Here is a 5,639-nt window from a genome sequence, read left to right on the forward strand (position 1 = left end):
TATACATGCATGCATGGTGAAGACTTGGTCGTTAACCTGAAGGTTCGTTCGATGCCCAGGACATGGACTTCATGCCTCTCCAATTGATTGGCTTCAGTTTGAATAGGAATAACCGTGTCAATTATTGCACCTTGTCTTTATCCAAACCTGCATAATGCATGGACGAAACTTGTGCGAATCAGCTGGCCAGTACTATCCAATAACCAACTTGGAGCAACGTCGCTTGGGACATGAGGTAAGCCAGATTAGCACATGTAGGTCAGGTGACGCGCCCGTACTGCATGCAAGGGGCCGGCTTCCAGAGCGAAGAAACAAAAGCTAAACCCTTGGACAGATCGGTCAGCATCATTTTGGTCTGGGTTTGGAGGCCATCTTGGGGTCACGATTGCATAAGCACGTACCGTTTACATCCATCAATGGATCCTTCCCGGCCATAAGCATCGTACCGTTTACACGTTGGAAGCTCGGCGGTGGTCAAATGCGTGCGTGCTTAACTGCCACTAGAACTACCGCTTGGCGAGCTGCGAAATACGAGTGTCACGCGTCCACACGTGACACGGCCGACGGGTGCTTAAGCGCGCGACTTCCAGAGAACAAGTAAACACAAACCACCACATGGTCACGATTGCATACCACGCGATGCGTGCATGCGCGACTACATGTGGGAGCTTGATCGACCGAGCACATATGAATCCACACAAACCTGTCTTTGGTCATTGGTCAACTCTTAACCGCCACGAGTCAACAACCCTATCGTCTAGAAAGCAAGTGGATACCTCTAAGAAAAATGTATGAATACCTCTACCGCTCACACTTGCTGGCAGTAGGTGACAAACGCAAGTCTTGTTGGCCAAGACAATCTTGCTTGATGACCGATTAATCTACTTAAGCACCTCAGATTCGATCATGCGCGTCGATCGAAGCATCTCTGTCGCCCACACACACTTAAAAGGTTAAAATATCTTCTTAATCTTGATCGAAGCTTATGCTTTGGAGACGGAGTCCGTCAATGGAACGAGAGGAAATTGCCTAGCACGTCACTCTCGAGATGTGTAATGCACCTGACCTGACGGTGTATGTGCAACAACGTCGCAGTTTCTTGCGGGGCTGCACCAGGGAGCAGTCTGCGTATGGCCGACCAACCTTGCAGAAGTAGCACTGGGATTTGGGTTGGGATTTTGTAATGGATCTGCATGCATGTGCACAAAGCTACACGAGACTGATTAGGTGCTGCTTTGGACGTTTAATCACTTTTTCTTAAGGAAAACTCTTCGGGACGGCACGCCGGCCGAATTTTCGGAGGGCCACGTCAACGGAAACACCCCCCACACAAGACGTGTGTAGGTGGGCCTCACACAACTGCCCCGAATCTTATTCTTATCCTTTCTTCTACCTTCAGCCCCATCTCTCTCCGCGCCGTGCTTCTTCTTTTCCTTTCCCCCGCGCTGCCTTCGGCCGGTGGGTGCTGCCGTCCGTGTGCTCCGCCGAGCCGGGGGACTGCCCGACTACTCGCCGAGTTAGGGGACTGCCTGACTACTGCCGACCGGCGCCCGCTGCCATGAAAAAGGGTTGCAGCAAATTACATCGCCGGTCGTATCAAAAAATGAAGACGGTTGCAGCAAAACATTGTCAGAGTCGTCATCTGTCGCAGTTAAGACACGAAGCTTGAAGCTTTTTTCAATATCGGTTGTAGCTTTTGTAACCGCTGGTTGCAACTTTTTGTTCTCATCCATGGCTTTCGGCTCTATGGTTGAAGCTTTTTTTTATCGCCAGATGAAGCTTTTTTAATCGCGATATGAAGCTTTTTTGGTCACTGGTTGCTACTTTCCGGCCGGCGGGTAAGCTGCTATCGTCCATTGGTCTTTCATCTTTTTTGCTATCATCGTTTTCGTGTTTGCTGGAAGCATCACATTTTTTTTGCTACCACCGTTGTTATTGGATGTGAACCACGGGGCATCGTCGCCATTGATTCTGCAGGGGCGAGGGAGAGGTGAGGGGATGGGCAACACAGGTGAGTAGCGGAGCTGCAACCAACAGCTCAAAAGGCAACGGGCGACAGCGGCGATGGGCGACGGCGAGGCAATTCGGCGGGAGGCGACCGGCGAAGACGCGGGAGGCGACCGGCTTCGAGGTTGGTCGTTTGCTCGTTTACGGCGAGCGCTGGCGGCGCCGCTGCTCTGTTTCCCGCGGGCCTCGTCAGATTTGGTTTTGGAAAAAAGAAACAGAAGCCCTAATCCAACGGCAACACTTGTTGCATCGGGTGGCTGGGGCTAGACCGGCGGAACTGTTCGGCCGCCTATCACTGCCCTTTTTTTTTTTAATGGTGTGTGGTGTAATTAGTACTTGGAAAAGGTTCTTTTCTTCATGGAGGGAGAGCACGTAAGCACCGACGTACGTCGCGGTACATGCACGACGCACACCTCTCAGATAGGACCTGAAGCTTTGTATCTACCCGTCTACTTGGCTACTCAGCTGATGGACAGATAGTAAATGGATTTCGATGACACCGTACATACAGTACCGCGTAACTTACCCAGTAAACTGAGTGCTGCACCAAATAGTATTGTATACCGTGTGAGCGCTACTCTGCGCACTAGCTTCTCCACCAGTAATGGTACTTATCCAGTGAATCCAAAACCGTTAGATTTACACATATGCACGGGTCAAGTCGCTTCGTCTTTGATCAGATTGGATGCCGAGGGCACGGACATGACCGGCAGATTCATCTTTTCGATGCCAGTTTGGACACTAGTGTCCACTGTCCATACTTGAGAGATAGTTGGACAGAGATATACTTCTTGTACTTATCCGATCATACATGAAATTTGTCCGAACCTGCAGTCCAGCATATATCTAAGAATTAACTAACTAGTAGTACACGCGTTGTCACTGCTCACTTGGGGCACAAGTTGACTACTCGGAACATGCACTCCAGGTCAGATGCAGTGAACGAAACTGAAGTGGAAGGTCCATCAGCATCTGGTTCTGGCCCCAGTCAAGGCGTAAGCAAATAGCGCAATAATCTACTCCCTCCGTTTCATAATATAAAAATATTTTTAATATAAAATATTTTTAACACTGCGTTTTTGACATCACATTAGTGTCAAAAAGCTCTTATATTATAGGACAGTAAGAGTAATTGCTTGTGGGCGTTGCATGGGCATGGAGGTCAGAGAAGTCCTATTGGCCGGCACCGCTAGGGTATACCTCGCCTCCATGCATGTTTTAACAGGCACAGATGGGAAGTTTGTAATATGTGTGTGTCCGAACGAACAGTAAACGTGTTCAAACAAGCGGCCTTCGATCGTGCTAACTAGTCAGTATCAGCTATGGAAATATAGGTGACCCGTGTGGCGCAGCAAATGGAACACTGCCGGCCTGGAGCATCGATACGCCACATACACCGATCATATTCGTCGAACCGCAATCTGATGACTAATCGATAAGAACATTTTGAGATCCAATTGTTGAATGAAGAAACGGATTTTCCTCGGGACCGTCTACGCATCAATTAACTGAAAAAAACTGCATCAGTCACCTTGATCCAGGGCCCTTAAATCTTCATCCAACGGTCGAGAACATATCACATCACTGTTCATCTTCTACCTCCGGCCATTCTTCCTCCCTGCCCCGCCCTCCCCTCTACCTCCCCCACCGCCATGTTGGCCGCCGCCCCGGCCATCCCTCTAAGCTCCACCTCACCCAAAAACAATTCCGACGATCCCCTACACCCCCACCCCCTAAGATAGATAATGGGGTCATGGCTCCGCCCTAAGATAGATAGTGGGGTTCTCTTCTCCGGCGAGGTCCGGCGTGAAGGAACGAAGGAAGGAAGGAAAGAGGTGACTGGCACGAGGAAGAATTTCAGGTACCTGACGAATAGCAAAACAGATTTTCCTCTGAGTCGCCAACGAAATTGATGAATCCCGTCCAAAGGCTGGTTCAAAAACTGAAAGATCCATAGCAAAATTCACCAATGTTCAAAAACGCTAACAATCTCTACCTATGCGTAGTATATACTCTCTCAGTTCCTAAATATAAGACTTTTTAGGGATTTCAAATGTGGATTACATACGAAGCGAAATGTGTGAATCTACACTCTAAAATACATCCACATACATATATAGCAATGTATTAAAATCTCTACAAAGTCTTATATTTATTTAGAAACGGAGGGACCAGTATAGTATGAATTTCGTGTTTACAAGATCGAACAGAGAACCTGTATATCTCATTCGAATCAAACACATTTACAAGTGCACCACGCATCAATGAAGAAACGAAAACGTATCGTCTTCCTTCTTTCCAGCAAGCTACCTAGACAAACAGCTTGAGCAAGACAGGCGGCTGGTTGGCAGTGGCCTGCTGCCCCGTCAGCACCTGACCCGGCAGTAGCGCGACGCTGCGCCACACCCACTGGTCGTCGTCGTCGCCGCTGCCGCGCAGAGCCATCTCCTCGCGGTGACGCCTCATGTGTCCCCCGAGCGCCTGGCCCGTCTCGAACCCCATGCCGCAGATACTGCACTCGTGCTGCTTGTTCTCCCGTCTTCTCCGTTATCTGATGGCCCTGGCGATGCCGACGCCGAGCTCCAGCTCGTGGCGGCCCCGAAGGTGGCTCATCCGGTGCCCGCCGAGCGCCTGGAAGGACGTGAAGGCACGGCCGCACGTATTGCACACGAACTCCCCCTCACCCGAAGTCGCCACCATGGCGCCCCTCTCGCGTCGCCGTGCTTTCTTTGCCGGTGACCCGGCCGAGTCCGCTGACGTTGTGGACGACGTTGATGAGTCCGTGGTCAGTGCCAGCGCCAGAGACAATACCTCCTTGTTCCTCGTGCGCTTCATCCCCGCTCCCATGGTGTTTGATCCTCCGATTTCTTGTCCTTTGTATAGACTTCGCTAGCTTGGTTGTGGAGTTGATATGGCATATGGGTGGCTCACGTTATATAGGTACGTGGGTGTGGAGTTGCTAGGGGCTGGCAAACTAAACGCATCTAGCTTGCTGCAATTGGAAAGCTACCAAATAAAATAGTGTATAACAATGTATTCTACTCCTAAAGTAGACTATAGTACGTACTACTCGCTGATGATGGTACCGCACCGCGTAATTTATATACCGAGTGTGCAGCTTGGATCCTATCTCAACTAAACAAATAAGGTCTCAACCGTGTCCCCCTAAAAAGGTTACTAATTACATAAGTATGTACCTTGCCGTGTGAGTACAATGTTTAGTTTGCGCACTTGCCAGTAATAAAGATACTAATCAGTTCAAAACTTTTAGATTCAGATATGTACGGGGAAGGATGTTCTCTTGGTCTTTTTCACCAAAGTTGGATGCCAATATATGGACATGTCGACAACTTAACTAAGTAACCGTGTTATGAGAGGCAATCAGGCAAGCACAACCGTGTCAACACGGCCGAGAGACTCGAGAGATATAGTCCAAAGAGACATCGTCTTCCTGTACTTTCTTTATAGTTCACATCGTGCCCCGAGACATAGACGAAATTTGTCCGAACCAGCGTTCCAGTATCTAAGAAGGAGCAACAACACTTGGGACACACGTAAACTAGCACATAGAATCAGTACGTACAAACATTTTTTCTCCATTGTAACCCCCCGCTCCGCCCTGAGGGGCGGCA

At 49.4% G+C, this 5,639-nt stretch overlaps 1 pseudogene; it reads right to left on the reverse strand.

Annotated features, from left to right (window-relative positions):
• Positions 1-4,302: 4,302 nt before the first annotated feature.
• On the reverse strand, positions 4,303-4,875 carry LOC119298300 (annotated as a pseudogene).
• Between the last annotated feature and the right edge of the window lie 764 nt (positions 4,876-5,639).

Source organism: Triticum dicoccoides, chromosome 5A, assembly GCF_002162155.2.
Source record: "Triticum dicoccoides isolate Atlit2015 ecotype Zavitan chromosome 5A, WEW_v2.0, whole genome shotgun sequence".
Lineage (NCBI taxonomy): Eukaryota > Viridiplantae > Streptophyta > Magnoliopsida > Poales > Poaceae > Triticum > Triticum dicoccoides.